The sequence below is a fragment of the Oncorhynchus clarkii genome, chromosome 30, assembly GCF_045791955.1.
Source record: "Oncorhynchus clarkii lewisi isolate Uvic-CL-2024 chromosome 30, UVic_Ocla_1.0, whole genome shotgun sequence".
Classification (NCBI taxonomy): Eukaryota; Metazoa; Chordata; class Actinopteri; order Salmoniformes; family Salmonidae; genus Oncorhynchus; species Oncorhynchus clarkii.
Window position 1 is genome coordinate 12,270,244 of NC_092176.1, and position 14,365 is coordinate 12,284,608.

The window sequence follows — 14,365 nt, forward strand, 5'->3', positions numbered from 1 at the left end:
AGATACAGAAAATATTGGCTTACGCCCTCACTATGTGGAAACTCTAAAACAGTACAAGAATACACTAAGAAAAAAATAAGTAATAGCATGACAGAAAAGTGCTCAATGTGATTGAAGAATCCATAGAATCAAATCACTGGGAAAAATGGAAAACACTAAACAAACAACAACATGAAGAGCTACCTATCCAAAATGGAGATGTATGAATAAACCACTTCTCAAACCTTTTCGGCCATATAACAAAGAACCAAGAATAAAAACAAATACATGATAATTTACAAAACTTAGAGAGTCAGTTATTAAAGACGACCAGAATCCATTGGATTCTCAAATTACATTGGATGAGCTACAGGACAAAATACAAACCTTCCAACCCCAAAAGGCCTGCGGTGTTGACGGTAAACTAAACAAAATGATACAGACCACAAATTCAAATAGGCTATTCTTAAACTCTTCAACATTATCCTCAGTTCAGGTATACACCCTGCACACCCTTATTGACAAACAAGCAAGCCAAAACAAAAACAAAGTCATGCTTTGTTGATTTCAAAAAAGCTTTTGACTCAATTTGGCATGAGGGTCTGCTATACAAATTGATGGAAAGTGGTGTTGGAGGACAAACTTCCAAAGTTTTGGCAAAATGGCTTAATTTGTGACTAGGGGGCAGTATATTCATTTTTTGAGAAAAAACATTCCCGTAGTAAAACGGGATATTTTGTCAGGACAAGATGCTAGAATATGCATATAATTGACAGCTTAGGATAGAAAACACTCTAAAGTTTCCAAAACTGTAAAAATATTGTCTGTGAGTATAATAGGACTGATGTTGCAGGCGAAAGCCTGAGAAAAATCCAATCCGGAAGTGCCTCATGTTTTGAAAGCGCTGCGTTCCAATGCATCCCTATTGAGCAGTGAATGGGCTATCAACCAGATTACTCTTTCGCCGTATTCCCGAAGGTGTCTACAGCATTGTGACGTAGTTTTACGCATTTATGTTGAAGAATACCCGTAGGCGGCTACATTGCACAAGTGGTCACCTGATGGCTCCCAGGGTGACTCTCGCGTAAAATACTGAGGTAGCCATTACGCCAATCGGTCCTACTGAAAAACTAATTGTCCCGATGGATATATTATCGAATAGATATTTGAAAAACACCTTGAGGATTGAGTATAAACAACGTTTGCCATGTTTCTGTAGATATTATGGAGCTAATTTTGAATATTTTTCTCCGTTTTCGTGACTGCAATTTCCGGGCGATTTCTCAGCCAAATGTGAAGAACAAACGGAGCTATTTCGCCTACAAAAATAATATTTTTGGAAAAAAAGGAACATTTGCTATCTAACTGGGAGTCTCGTGAGTGAAAACATCCGAAGCTCATCAAAGGTAAACAATTTAATTTGATTTCCGTGACCAAGTTACTGCTGCTAGCTGGACAAAATGCTATGCTAGGCTATCGATAAACTTACACAAATGCTTGTCTAGCTTTGGCTGTAAATCTGAGATGACAGGGTGATTAACAAAAGGCTAAGCTGTGTCTCAATATATTTCATTTGTGATTTTCATGAATAGGAATATTTATGTCCGTTGCGTTATGCTAATTAGTGTCAGATGATGACAACGGTCCCGTTCACGGGATGGGGTGTCACTAGAGGTTAAGGGCAACAAAATCAAGCTATTGGAGTGGCCATCACAAAGCCCTGACCTCAATCCTATAGAAAATTATGTGGGCAGAACTGAAAAAGCGGGTGTGAGCAAAGAGGCCTACAAACCTGACTCAGTTATACCAGCTCTGTCAGAAGGAATGGGCCAAAATTCACCCAACTTATTGTTGTGCTCACTGTTCACAAAATGAGGTGGAAACTGAGCTGCACTTCCTAAGCTCCTGCCAAAGGTATGACTACATTAGAGACCACATTTCCCACAGATCAAACAGACCCACAAACAATTTGAAAACGAATCCAACATTGATAAACTCCCATATCTATTTGGCGAAATACCACAATGTGCAATCACAGCAGCAAGATTTGTGGCCCATTCCCATGAGAAAAGAGCAACCAGTTGAGCACAAACAACATTGTAAATACCACCAATACTTATGTTTATTTATCTTCCCCCACTATTCGTACTACAATTATTTGCATATTTCTTAAACACTGTACATTGCTGATAATATAACACTAGAAATGTTTTTATATTTTTAAAATATTTTTACTCTAATTGTTTTTTGTTGTTAAATTTGATTGTTTATTTCACTTGCTTTGAAAATGTAAACATATTGCAACGATTGCTGTCAACTCGTTAGTCAGTATGTGTTACACCTGAGCTGGCTTGTCATCTCATTAGTCAGAAGGTGTTTCACCTATTTAAGAGCGGCTGGCCCAGTGCTCCAGTTGGCTTGAGCTATTTGGAGGGTTAAACACCTTTAGTTGGCGTTTTCTATTTTGATTTGTAAAAAACAATCCTTTATCTGATCTTCATGGTTTTAATTTTGCTCCACTTTTTAGTTAGTTGCCTGTCTTTAAATTTGGTGTTGATTTTATTTTGTTTGCCTCTTATTTGGCAAATTTAGTGGGCGTTCATGGTGGGTGTTTTTTAGGGCCCAGATATTTGAGCGTTCAAAATACACTTTTGTGGTAGAGTTTCTTTCACTGACATCCACCCAAAGGGGTTATAAGATTGGTGGAATCATTTTGAAAACTGCATAAACACACAGGCTAATAACATTTTAAAAAGCCATTGACTTTAAGTTGGAAGCATTTGTGGACACCCCCATTAATGTCTTTCAGGCAAAACTGGCCACCTCTTCCCTCCATTCTACTGGCCAACATACAGTCACTTGATAATAAGATGGATAACCTCTAGTCGTGGATTTGCTACCAATGGGACTCTAGAAACGGCCATATTCTCTGCTTTTCTGAAACATGACTCTTAGACAAGATACACATGGCTATCAAACTCGAAGTCTTCATTCACCATGCGGACAGGACAGTGGAGTCAGGGAAATCGAGAGGGGGAGGAGTTTGCCTTTTCATCAACAACAACTGCTGTGCTGACTCGAGCGCAGTGGAAGTGTCATTGTTCACCCGTTTTGGAATACCTGATGGTCAAATGCCGACCCTTCTATCCTACCAAGGGAGTTTTCAGCTGTTATCGTGACTGTTGTATACATTCCACCCCAGGACAAGAAAAATAACAAGCTGGCATTAAGAAATGTATTGGCGTTGTCTCCACAGTGAAGGGCCACTGCTTCCCCAATCAAAAGCCCTGGATTAACACTGAGGTTGGCGCTAAACTAAAGCACAGGGCTACGGGACTAAGGGCTATCGCAGACCACCCTGAGGCTACGGCTGAGGACAGGAACAAGCACAAGACGTCCCACTATGACCTCCGCAGAGTCATCAAACGAGCAAAAGGACAATATAGGAATAAGGTGGAATCATATTACACAGGCTCCAACACATGTGGCAGGGGCTACCGTCTATTACCGATTACAAAGGAAGACCCAGCCGTGATCTGCCCAATGATACCTCTCTACCAGACGAAATCAATGCATTTATGCACGCTTAGACAATAACAACACTGTGCTGGGTGTGAGGGCCGCCACCGACCCAGAAGACTGGGTGATCCCGCCCTGTGAGGCCGACATGAGTAAGGTCTTTAATCAGGTCAACAGCCGCAAAGCCCGACGGTCTTCCAGGGCTCGTTCTCAGAGCATGCGCAGAACAGCTGGCAGGCATATTCACTGTAACTTTCAACCTCTCCTTGACCCAGTCTGTAATCCCCACATATTTTAAGATCACCACCATCTACCACCCTCTAGCACTCACATCCGTAATTATTAAGCCGTAATTATTAAGTGCTTTGAGAGGCTGGTTGTGGCACACATCAACTCCATCATCCCAGCCCCCCTAGACCCACTCCAATTTGCATACCGCCCCAACAGATCCATAGACGACGCAATTTCAATTGCACTCCACACTGCCTTCACCCACCTGTATACAATTCCTTACATCAAGCAAAGCAGTCGGCACCGGTGCATCAATTCTGTCACCAACAGGCTCCTGAACAGCTTCTATCCCCAAAGCCAGAAGTCTGCTAAATAGCTAGCAAAATGGCTACACGGACTATCTGAGTTGACCCTTGTATTTTATTTTATCTTTATGCACACTCACTCACACACACAAACACTCAGTTCATCACTTGCTCACACACACACATAATATGCACATACATTGACACTGACTCTACACACAAGCACAACCACTCACATACAATCATCATATACGCTGCTGCTACTCGGTTCATCATATATCTCGATTCCCAGTCACCATATCTATCTCCACCACTCCAGGATCCCTGCACATTGTAAATATGGTACTGGAACAGACTGACCCTGTATATAGTATGCTTACTTACTTTCTCGTGTTCTTCCTATTCCTTATTTTTATTTCTTGTGTGTTTTAGTTCTACCTTATAAGTTTTATATTACATTGTTATTGATTACTGCATTGTTGGGTTTAGAGCTTGCAAGGCATTTCACTGTACCTGTGCATGTGACATTAAAACTTCAAACTTGAAATCAGTCGTAGTAATAATATACATTGGTGGAAAAAGTATACAATAGATACCTTAGTGGAAAGTTACTCAAGGAAAAGTGAAAGTCAGCTAGTAAAATACTACTTGAGTAAAAGTCTAAAAGTATTTGGTTTTAAATATACTTAAGTATCAAAAGTAAATGTAATTGCTAAAATATACTCAAGTATCAAAAGTAAAAATCACTTAAAATTCCTTATATTAAGCAAAGCAGACAGCACCATTTTCTTGTTTTTAAAATTGACTGATAGCCAGGGGAACACTCAAACACTCAGAGTTTATTTACAAAAGATGCATTTGTGCTTAGTGAGTCCGCCAAGCCAGAGGCAGTAGGGATGACCACGAATTATCTTGATAAGTCTGTGAATTGGACTATTGTCCTGTCCTGCTAAGCACTCAAAATGTAACATTTGAAAATGTATGGAGTAAAAAGTACAATATTCTCTTTAGGAACGTAGTGAAGTAAAAGTTGTCAAAAATATAAATAGCAAAGTACAGATACCCCAAAAAATGACTTAAGTAGTACTTTAATGTATTCTTACTTAAGCACTTTACACCATTGGTAATATAGCAGATTGCTGATCCATCGACAGACCTGCTCTAGTAGTGTAATAGCCAAAGACAAGTCTCGCCGTCTCCAAGATTACTTTACAGTAATACCCTAAAGAGTCTCACGCCATATGTCACTATGTCAAGGTTACTCCACAGGGACTTTACTATATATTAAATCTATGTTTATATGCACTACTCACAACTGCTATTGGGTCAAATGTTGGTTGTTTGTGTTATTGCACTTTGATTTCATATGCTAGAAATACGGAGATTGTTAGTCATGCCGTCAATGCACCATTCTACACTTTAATAGGATATACTTGGCACAGGCAGATGCCATACTGTATGTTTTTGGCAAATCTGTACTTCTGAAGGAAATGTCCTCTGTTTACATGTTTTGAAGGGCATAACCTCAGTTTGTCAATGCTAGTAGGAAACCAAGCCTGATGATGATGAGTGGGGAGCTCGGCCATGGGAACTGGCCATATGTCACCCTTGACCTTAGTACCTTCACACCCCCCCCCTGCACACGGCGAAGATGAACAGCATAATCAGCTATTTTGCCTTTAACTTTGAAGTCACAGGAGACGGCGGGGATAATGTTGCCTGCAATTTACTTGGCTAGTTATTAGGACGATGTGGAGAGGCATTATGACTGTTCTTCAACAGGTCAGGTCAGGTAGAGGCTATCTCCACATGTCTCATGGATGTCCCAGGCCTGGTTTATGGCTTCTGTTCCCTGTATCGCTGCTAATCTAAATCCCAAACAGCCCTGCTTTATCTGGTTAAACAATGAGGGAGGTTATATATGTGGCCCACTGTCTGCTCTTGCACAACAGGCTGAGCACACAGAGAGAGAACACTGGCTGGGGGACATCAGCGCTTTCTGTCACATAACATCAGTTGAATCCCAGTTGACTACTTGTGTCATTTTTTTGCTTATTTCTTAAAAACTATTAAAATGTTTGAGGGAATGTTCACAACTTTATCTAAGAAGATGAATAGAAATAACCACAAGACATATATGAGAAGTGTATTCATTAGGGGTGATCCCACTAGACAAAGGCCAGGACACAACAATAGTGATCATGTAAAGCTGTTTTCTGAAATGTTAATTGAATCAAATGTCAATTGGAAAGAGCTTATTGTTCGTTTTTTTGCATTTCCCTAAACAGAGTAACAAAGGGTAGTATTTAGTTTGTTGCTCCTCCCTCCCCTCCCCCTCCCTTTCCTGTTTGGCCAAGCATACTGGCAAATTCCTTTTGAGTTGGGAGGCAATGACTATCCTGTATAACAGGAATAGACATACCCCCTTTTCTTTCTCAATAACCCATACATCTACACATAAACCACAAACACCCAATGTAAAATATTCACAATATTCAAACCACATTCATATGGAGAAGACTATAGAGTCTGTATCACAAAAAGTCACAGCCCATTTTAATAGAGCAAGTTGACACAACCAATGAGACATAACCCACTCTACACCGCAAACACATCTACAGTTAATCTCTCTCTTTTAAAACACACAACAAATATGCTCCTTCTCTAAGCAATGGCATACAGGATAATGGTGATATAAATTGTGAGTCAGTAAGATAGATGGTGAAGGATAGGGGTGTGAAGTGAGCTTGCCTTAATGAGGGCTGTCCTCACTCTCCAACAGGCTCCGGGGTCATGCCCACCCCCAAAGATTAGTTTCCAGTTTAATTGTCACGTGCACAAGTACAGTGAAATGCCCTTTTGTAGTACAAAAAAATTACATGAGGTAGAACAAAAACACGATAAATAAAAATAAGAAATAAGAAGAACAGGAGAAAGTAAAAAGCGATATACAGAGTCAGTTCCAATACCTTATTCACAATGTGCATGATTAGGCCTGGCACGAAGTCAGCGATCCAATTCATCCCAAAGGTGTTCGATGGAGGTTGAAGTCAGGACTCTGTGAAGGCCAGTCAAGTTCTTCCACACCGATCTCAAAAAAACATTTCTGTACGGACCTTGCTTTGTGCACGGGGGAAACAGGAAAGGGCCTTCCCCAAACTATTGCCACAAAGTTGGAAGCAAAGAATTGTCTAGAATATCATTGTATGCTGTAGCATTCAGATTTCTCTTCACTGGAATTAAGGGGCCTAGCCTGAATGATGAAAAACAGACCCAGACCATTATTCCTCCTTCACCAAACTTTACAGTTGGCACTATGCATTGGGGCAGGTAGCATTCTCCTGGCATCTGCCAAACAAATATTAGTCTGTTGGACTGCCAGATGGTGAAGCGTGAAGCATCACTCCAGAGAATGCATTTCCACTGCTCCAGAGTCCAACGGTGGCGAGCTTCATACCACTCCAGCCGCTTGGAATTGTGCATTTAGCAGTCTTAGCATAGAAACTGGTCAGGAGCCTGTTGGTGTCAGAACTAATGCACCGGTAGCTCTTGCCGTGCGGAAGCAGAGAGAACAGTCTATGGCTTGGGTGGATAGAGTCTTTAATGATTTTCAGGGAATTCCTGTCACACCGCCTGATATAAAGGTCCTGGATGGCAGGTAGCTCTTCCCCAGTGATGTACTGGGCTGTCTGCACCACCCTCTGTAGCACCATGTAATCGAGGGCGGTGCTGTTGCCATACCAAGCAGTGATGCAGCCAGTCAAGAAGCTCTCAATGGTGCAGCTGTAGCACTTTTTAAGGATTTGATGGCCCATGCCAAACTTTTTCAACCTCCTGACTTCTACATGACTGTGTGTGTGAGGACCATTTTAAGTGATGTGGACAATGAGGAACTTGAAGCTCTCGACCCACTCCACTGCAGCCCCGTCGATGTGGAAGGGGTTGTGCTCGCCCCCCAATTTCATATAGTCCACAATCAGATCGTTGGTCTTACTGATGTTAAGGGAGAGGTTGTTGTCCCGCCACCACACTGCCAGGTCACTGACCTGTCTCATCATCGCAGGTGATCAGGCCTACTACTGTCGTTTCGTCAGCAAACTTGATGATTGTGTTAGATTCGTGAATTGCCCACAGCCGTGGGTGAACAGGGAGTACAGGAGGGGACTAAACACACACCCCTGTGGGGCCCCCGTGTGGAGGGTCAGTGTGGGGGAGGGGATGTTGCCTACCCTCACTACCTGGGGTCGGCTCGTCAGGAAGTCCAGGATCCAGTTGCAGAGGGAGGTGTTCAGTCCCAGGGTCCTGTGCTTAGTGATGAGCTTGGAGGGCACTATGGTATTGAACCCTGACCTATAGTCAATGAACAACATTTTCATATAGGTATTCCTCTTATACAGGTCGGAGGGCAGTGTGGAGTGGAATTGAGATTGCGTTTTTTCTATGGATCTGTGGGGCAGAATGCAAATTGGAGTGGGTCTAGGGTGTCTGGGATGATGGAGTTAATGTGTGCCATAACCAGCCTCTCAAAGCACTTCATGAATACAGATGCGAGTGCTCCAGGGCGGTAGTCATTGTGGCATGAAGCCTTAGAGTTCTTGGGAACAGGAATGATGGTGGTCACCTTAAGACATGTGGGGATTACAGACTGGGACAAGGAGAGGTTGAAAATGACTGCCAGCTGACTGCCAGGTGATCTGCGCGTACTCTGAAAACACGCCCTGTAATTCCGTCCGGCCTCACGGCCTTGCGAGTGTTGACCTGATTAAAGACCTTACACACGTTGGCCTCAGAGAGCGAGATCATCCAGTCCTTTGGTTCGGTGAGGGCCCTCACGCACGGTATGGTGTTGTTATTGTCGAAGCGTGCATATAATACGTTAAGTTGGTCTGGTAGAGAGGCAGCATTGGGCAGATCATGGCTGGGTCTTCCTTTGTAATCCATAATGAACTGCCCTGCCACGTTTTGGAGCCTGTGTAATATGATTTCAATGTATTCCTATATTGTCTTTTTTCTAATTTGATGACTCCGCAGAGGTCGTAGTGGGACTTCTTGTACTTGTTCCTGTCCTCAGCCGTAGCCTCAGGGTTGTCTGCGATAGCCCGGAGTGCGGTAGCCCTGTGCTTAAGTTTAGCGCCAACCTCAGTTAATCCAGGGCTTTTGATTGGGAAAGCAGCAAACCTTCACTGTGGGAACAATGTCGCCGATGAATTTCCTTATGAAGCCAGTGACGGAGGTGGTTAACTAGTCGATGTTATCGGCGGAGTCTTGGAACATATTCCAATCAGTGCTTGCAAAGCAGTCCTGTAGCATGATCTCTGATTCTGATGACCATTTCTCAACAGTCACGGGTACTTCTTGTTTGAGCTTCTGCTTGTAAACAGGAAGCAGGAGTACGGAGTCATGATCTCATTTTCCGAAAGGCGGACGAGGGAGGGCCTTGTATGCTTGCTTGTGGGGTAGAGTAACAATGGTCTAGGACTCTATCGCCCCTAGTGGTGAAGGAGACATCTTGATGGAAGTTGGGCATCAGGTGTGTTAACGACACAGAATTAAAATTGCTGACGACTTAGTGCCCCCTAGCTTCAAGAGGTTAAGAAGGACGCCTGTATCTTTGTAGTGACTGGGTGTAATTGATACACCATCCAGGGTGTAATTAATAACTTCATCATGCTCAAAGGGATATTCAATGTCTGCTTCTATTTTTTGACCCATCTACCAATAGGTGCCCTTCTTTACGAGGCATTGGAAAACCTCCCCAGTCTTTGTGGTTGAATCTGTGCTTGAAATTCAGACCTTACAGATCCTTGTATATGTGGGGTACAGAGATTAAGTAGTCATTAAAAAATAATGTCAAACACTAACTATTGAGTCCATGCAACTTATTAAGTACATTTTACTCCTGAACCTATTTAGGCTTGCAATAAAAAAAGGGGTTGAATATTTATTGACGCAATACATTTCAGCGTTATTAATTTGTTAAAATGTCTAAAAACATAATTCCACTTTGACATTATGGGGTATTGTGTGTAGGCGAGTGACACAAAATCTCAATTTAATACATTTGAAATTCAGGCTGTAACAACAAAATGTGGAAAAAGTCACTGAACTTTTGCAGTGTCTTACATGACGATTTACAGTGTCTTACATGACGATTTACAGTGTCTTACATGACGATTTACAGTGTCTTACATGACGATTTACAGTGTCTTACATGACGATTTACAGTGTCTTACTTGACGATTTACAGTGTCTTACATGACGATTTACAGTGTCTTACATGACGATGTACAGTGTCTTACATGACGATTTACAGTGTCTTACATGACGATGTACAGTGTCTTACATGACGATGTACAGTGTCTTACATGACGATTTACAGTGTCTTACATGACGATTTACAGTGTCTTACATGAAGATTTACAGTGTCTTACATGACGATTTACAGTGTCTTACATGACGATTTACAGTGTCTTACATGACGATGTACAGTGTCTTACATGACGATTTACAGTGTCTTACATGACGATGTACAGTGTCTTACATGACGATGTACAGTGTCTTACATGACGATTTACAGTGTCTTACATGACGATTTACAGTGTCTTACATGACGATTTACAGTGTCTTACATGACGATTTACAGTGTCTTACATGACGATGTACAGTGTCTTACATGACGATTTACAGTGTCTTACATGACGATTTACAGTGTCTTACATGACGATGTACAGTGTCTTACATGACGATGTACAGTGTCTTACATGACGATGTACAGTGTCTTACATGACGATTTACAGTGTCTTACATGCCGATTTACAGTGTCTTACATGCCGATTTACAGTGTCTTACATGCCGATTTACAGTGTCTTACATGCCGATGTACAGTGTCTTACATGACGATTTACAGTGTCTTACATGACGATTTACAGTGTCTTACATGACGATTTACAGTGTCTTACATGACGATTTACAGTGTCTTACATGACGATTTACAGTGTCTTACATGACGATGTACAGTGTCTTACATGACGATGTACAGTGTCTTACATGACGATGTACAGTGTCTTACATGACGATTTACAGTGTCTTACATGACGATTTACAGTGTCTTACATGACGATGTACAGTGTCTTACATGACGATGTACAGTGTCTTACATGACGATTTACAGTGTCTTACATGACGATGTACAGTGTCTTACATGACGATTTACAGTGTCTTACATGAAGATTTACAGTGTCTTACATGAAGATGTACAGTGTCTTACATGACGATTTACAGTGTCTTACATGACGATGTACAGTGTCTTACATGAAGATTTACAGTGTCTTACATGAAGATTTACAGTGTCTTACATGACGATTTACACTGTCTTACATGACGATTTACAGTGTCTTACATGACGATGTACAGTGTCTTACATGACGATGTACAGTGTCTTACATGACGATTTACAGTGTCTTACATGACGATTTACAGTGTCTTACATGACGATTTACAGTGTCTTACATGACGATGTACAGTGTCTTACATGACGATGTACAGTGTCTTACATGACGATGTACAGTGTCTTACATGACGATTTACAGTGTCTTACATGACGATTTACAGTGTCTTACATGCCGATTTACAGTGTCTTACATGACGATGTACAGTGTCTTACATGACGATTTACAGTGTCTTACATGACGATTTACAGTGTCTTACATGACGATTTACGGTGTCTTACATGACGATTTACAGTGTCTTACATGACGATTTACAGTGTCTTACATGACGATTTACAGTGTCTTACATGACGATGTACAGTGTCTTAAATGACGATTTACAGTGTCTTACATGACGATTTACAGTGTCTTACATGAAGATTTACAGTGTCTTACATGACGATTTACAGTGTCTTACATGACGATTTACAGTGTCTTACATGACGATGTACAGTGTCTTACATGACGATGTACAGTGTCTTACATGACGATGTACAGTGTCTTACATGACGATTTACAGTGTCTTACGTGACGATTTACAGTGTCTTACGTGACGATGTACAGTGTCTTACGTGACGATGTACAGTGTCTTACATGACGATTTACAGTGTCTTACATGACGATTTACAGTGTCTTACATGACGATTTACAGTGTCTTACATGACGATTTACAGTGTCTTACATGACGATTTACAGTGTCTTACATGACGATGTACAGTGTCTTACATGACGATGTACAGTGTCTTACATGACGATGTACAGTGTCTTACATGACGATTTACAGTGTCTTACATGACGATTTACAGTGTCTTACATGACGATTTACAGTGTCTTACATGACGATGTACAGTGTCTTACATGACGATTTACAGTGTCTTACATGACGATGTACAGTGTCTTACATGACGATTTACAGTGTCTTACATGAAGATTTACAGTGTCTTACATGAAGATGTACAGTGTCTTACATGACGATTTACGGTGTCTTACATGACGATTTACAGTGTCTTACATGACGATTTACAGTGTCTTACATGACGATTTACAGTGTCTTACATGACGATTTACAGTGTCTTACATGACGATTTACAGTGTCTTACTTGACGATTTACAGTGTCTTACATGACGATTTACAGTGTCTTACATGACGATGTACAGTGTCTTACATGACGATTTACAGTGTCTTACATGACGATGTACAGTGTCTTACATGACGATGTACAGTGTCTTACATGACGATTTACAGTGTCTTACATGACGATTTACAGTGTCTTACATGACGATTTACAGTGTCTTACATGACGATTTACGGTGTCTTACATGACGATTTACAGTGTCTTACATGACGATTTACAGTGTCTTACATGACGATTTACAGTGTCTTACATGACGATTTACAGTGTCTTACATGACGATGTACAGTGTCTTACATGACGATGTACAGTGTCTTACATGACGATTTACAGTGTCTTACATGACGATGTACAGTGTCTTACATGACGATGTACAGTGTCTTACATGACGATTTACAGTGTCTTACATGACGATTTACAGTGTCTTACATGACGATTTACAGTGTCTTACATGACGATTTACAGTGTCTTACATGACGATTTACAGTGTCTTACATGACGATTTACAGTGTCTTACATGACGATTTACAGTGTCTTACATGACGATGTACAGTGTCTTACATGACGATGTACAGTGTCTTACATGACGATTTACAGTGTCTTACATGACGATGTACAGTGTCTTACATGACGATGTACAGTGTCTTACATGACGATTTACAGTGTCTTACATGACGATTTACAGTGTCTTACATGACGATTTACAGTGTCTTACATGACGATGTACAGTGTCTTACATGACGATTTACAGTGTCTTACATGACGATGTACAGTGTCTTACATGACGATTTACAGTGTCTTACATGCCGATTTACAGTGTCTTACATGCCGATGTACAGTGTCTTACATGACGATTTACAGTGTCTTACATGACGATTTACAGTGTCTTACATGACGATTTACAGTGTCTTACATGACGATTTACGGTGTCTTACATGACGATTTACAGTGTCTTACATGACGATTTACAGTGTCTTACATGACGATGTACAGTGTCTTAAATGACGATTTACAGTGTCTTACATGACGATTTACAGTGTCTTACATGAAGATTTACAGTGTCTTACATGACGATTTACAGTGTCTTACATGACGATTTACAGTGTCTTACATGACAATGTACAGTGTCTTACATGACGATTTACAGTGTCTTACATGACGATTTACAGTGTCTTACGTGACGATGTACAGTGTCTTACGTGACGATTTACAGTGTCTTACGTGACGATTTACAGTGTCTTACATGACGATTTACAGTGTCTTACATGACGATTTACAGTGTCTTACATGACGATGTACAGTGTCTTACATGACGATGTACAGTGTCTTACATGACGATGTACAGTGTCTTACATGACGATTTACAGTGTCTTACATGACGATTTACGGTGTCTTACATGACGATTTACAGTGTCTTACATGACGATGTACAGTGTCTTAAATGACGATTTACAGTGTCTTACATGACGATTTACAGTGTCTTACATGAAGATTTACAGTGTCTTACATGACGATTTACAGTGTCTTACATGACGATTTACAGTGTCTTACATGACGATGTACAGTGTCTTACATGACGATTTACAGTGTCTTACGTGACGATTTACAGTGTCTTACGTGACGATGTACAGTGTCTTACGTGACGATTTACAGTGTCTTACGTGACGATTTACAGTGTCTTACGTGACGATTTACAGTGTCTTACGTGACG